Below are 3,309 nucleotides of genomic sequence, written 5' to 3' on the forward strand. Positions count from 1 at the left end.
GACCAAAGAGAATATAGTTACTTAGTAAAGATCTGAGTGACTAATGAAATAACCATAAGCAGTTAGATCAACTCAGAAAAATTACTCAATACCTCTTTACTCAAAGAGAAGATTAGCCAGAAAATGGAAGGAAATAGAGATTCTAAGAAGAATTAGGTTTCTTTCATGGGTTAAAAGGGCATGGGGCAGATCTTCCTTCAGAGCCTACACGTAAAAAACCAAAATAAAACAACAAAACCTTTCAGTTAGCAGCCAAGCACTTTAACAACTGTGCTATGAGGGCCCCTTGGGGTACACTTAGTAGGGACTTTATAAATGATGATCAAATGAATGAATGTCTCTTATCCCTAGGGTGGACAATTCCCTCCTGGAATGGCTATGTTCTTGTGCAACACCAGCACTTTTGCACACCCTACCTTCCTCCTCACTGGCTTTCCAGGCCTGGAGGCCTTTCACCATTGGGTATCTATCCCCATCAACTTGATCTGTGTGGTTTCCGTCCTGGGCAACAGTATCATCCTCTTCCTGATCCACGCAGACCCAGCCTTACATGAACCCATGTACATCTTCCTGTTCATGTTGGCAGCATCTGATCTGGGTCTCTGTGCCTCTACCTTCCCCACCATGGTGCGGCTCTTCTGGCTAGGTGCTCGTGAACTGCCCTTTGACTTCTGTGTAGCACAAATGTTCTTCATTCATGCCTTCACCTATGTGGAATCTGGCGTGCTGCTCGCCATGGCCTTCGATCGCATCATTGCTATCCGCAACCCTCTGCACTATGCCAAAATCCTTACCCACTCAGCCATGGTCAAAGTGGGGGCTCCCATTGTAGTGAGGGCTGTTCTGCTCAATCGTCCAGGACCATCCTCCTGTGGCGTCTGCTCTTTTCCCAGATCAGCATACTCTCACACTGCTACTGCCTGCACTGTGACCTCGTGGGGCTGGCCTGCTCAAACACCCGGGTCAACAGCCTGGTTGGCCTGGTCTCCATCCTCCTCTCACTGGGCCTTGACTCCTCCCTTATCATGCTCTCATATGCACTGATCCTATAGACAGTGCTGGGCACTGCATCACCTGGGGAACGGCTCAAGGCACTCAACACGTGTGTCTCACACCTCTGCATTGTTCTCATCTTTTATTTGCCCAAACTGGGGCTGTCTGTATTGCACCGAGTAGAGAAGCACAGCTATCCTGCTCTAGCAGTGCTCATGGCCAACCTGCACTTCTTGGTCCCGCCTTTCATGAACCCCATTGTCTACTGCATCAAGTCTAAGCAGATCCGCCAGGGCCTCTTAAAGCGTTTCCAACAGAAGAGAGTTGATGTCTCCTAAAATAGCAGAAGGACCAAGGGCACCTTGGAATTCATAGGGGAGTGAGAGTAATGGTGAAGAGTTAATTTCTGAGATTTCTGAATGATCTTACCTTTACTGTTGAGCCCTTTGTGGGGCATTATCAGTCTCTACAGTTTTTAGAGACTGAGACTCCAAAACTCCAAAAAATTATAATTTTTGGAGACTGAGAATTTGAAAGGATATCATAATACCACCTTGATAATCCTCTCATTGCTCTGTCTGACTAGAGCCCAACTATTTTAGTTTCACATATGCTGTGACATCTCCTTACCTAGGGGACTTAACCACACTAACAGAGGATGTGTGTGTATATCTCTTCTTTCTCTAGTTGATTTTTTGTTTGTTTTCCCATTTGATTTTCAAGCCTAAAGAAAAGAAGAAGTGATAAACTATTTTTACCTTTGTACTGGCCTCTCCTCCCAAATTATTGTTAAGCAGCTCATCTACTAAGAAGTAGAAAAGTGGGACGGGGAGAGGGAAGGAGAGATACATACAACAACACTACACATGTTCAATTTATCAAGCACTTATTTGCAGCTAAGGAGTGACAGTTTCCTCTTGGTTCTCTTTGTGTGTGTCCCTGCTGTGAACTAAAGTTTGGTCCTGCCAAGGCCAGGAAAGCTACTCCCTATAACTGTTATATAGCACTGTTTTCTTAAGGACCAATTGTAAGGGTGGAATAGCCGCTCATCTCTGAGTGGGAGAAGCATCCAGTCGACTAGGATGCAAGTTCCATGAGGGTAGGAATTCAGGGGCTGTTTTGTTCAATGATGTGTCCCAACTTCCAAAAACTGTGCCTACAATATAGTAAGTGTCCAATGCGTATTGTCGAACAATTGAGTAGGGAGGATGAAGGAACAGAAGTTTCTTGTCAGCTGATACCTCAGAAAGAAAGAGGATTGGGAGAGATGAATGTCTGGATATGAGGGTAACAAGCAATTGATTGGCTAGAGCAGAATGAAGTAAAGATGGATGTCAGAGACCTTGGGACAAGGTATGATTCTCCCTGTGCCACATGGTCAAGCAGATGGTTTCTAACGGCAGAGCTCAGAGGGAAGATAAGTTTATTGTGGAGCATTTTCTAAAGCTGCCTCCCAACTTTCAGGAGGAGACTTACCTAGAAACTGAAGGATGTCTCACCCCATCACTGGCTTTGCCTTTGGTCTGCTATATCCTAAAATATTCGTAAATTTTTTAACGCATTGGAATAGGAATATTCCTGGTGGAAAATCACCACTCAAATGTAATAGAAGAAGCCATGCAAAAGCTCTTAAAAAGTGCTTTCCCTATACCTATGCACATCCACACAATTGGGAATTCAACACCTGTGGTCATTTTTGTGTGTCATTTCCATGAACCGCGAGAAGAGAGGATGAGGAACTTGGAGGCAAGAAGGCAGGGTGGGCATGCAGTTTTAATTGGAAAGGTTGTTTTCCCTACCAGATTGTATTTACACAAGCACTGAAGCATGGGATTCAAGGAACTCAGAACCCTGTGCCTGTCAGTAAATAGGAGGCTATTGCCAACCACATGCATCTGAAGATGGCCAGGTCCTGTTCATAGAGTCCAAGAGGCAGGGCTAATTAGTCCTGTGTTCAGAAATATCCTTTTAGAACATCATGTCTAGTGGCTGCCAACCAATAGTTTCAGTAAATCCAAAAACTGTTTGATGAGACATTTTGAAAGATGAGGGACTTTCAAAAGATTGTTTTGCTATCCAAGAAGGTCTCTCATCAGGGTCAGAAAGCTTGGGCTGAACAAGCACCATGTCATCCAATCCCTTCTGTCTACTCTACCCACCACCCCAATAACAAGAAGATTCTGATCAAGGAACCAGTATATCTCTGAGGCTCTCATCAGCCTTGATCAGAAACACTAGGATGAGGTTATAGTATTTGGAACCACAAGCAGCCTTGGGAAGTAAAAAATAAACAAGCAAACAAAAACCAAACAAACA

General features: G+C 44.4%; 1 pseudogene; it reads left to right on the forward strand.

Moving 5' to 3' along the window:
• The first annotated feature begins 372 nt into the window (after positions 1 to 372).
• On the forward strand, positions 373 to 1,331 carry LOC126079922 (olfactory receptor 51G2-like; annotated as a pseudogene).
• The last annotated feature ends 1,978 nt before the right edge of the window (positions 1,332 to 3,309 follow it).

Source organism: Elephas maximus, chromosome 7, assembly GCF_024166365.1.
Source record: "Elephas maximus indicus isolate mEleMax1 chromosome 7, mEleMax1 primary haplotype, whole genome shotgun sequence".
NCBI classification, from domain to species: Eukaryota; Metazoa; Chordata; class Mammalia; order Proboscidea; family Elephantidae; genus Elephas; species Elephas maximus.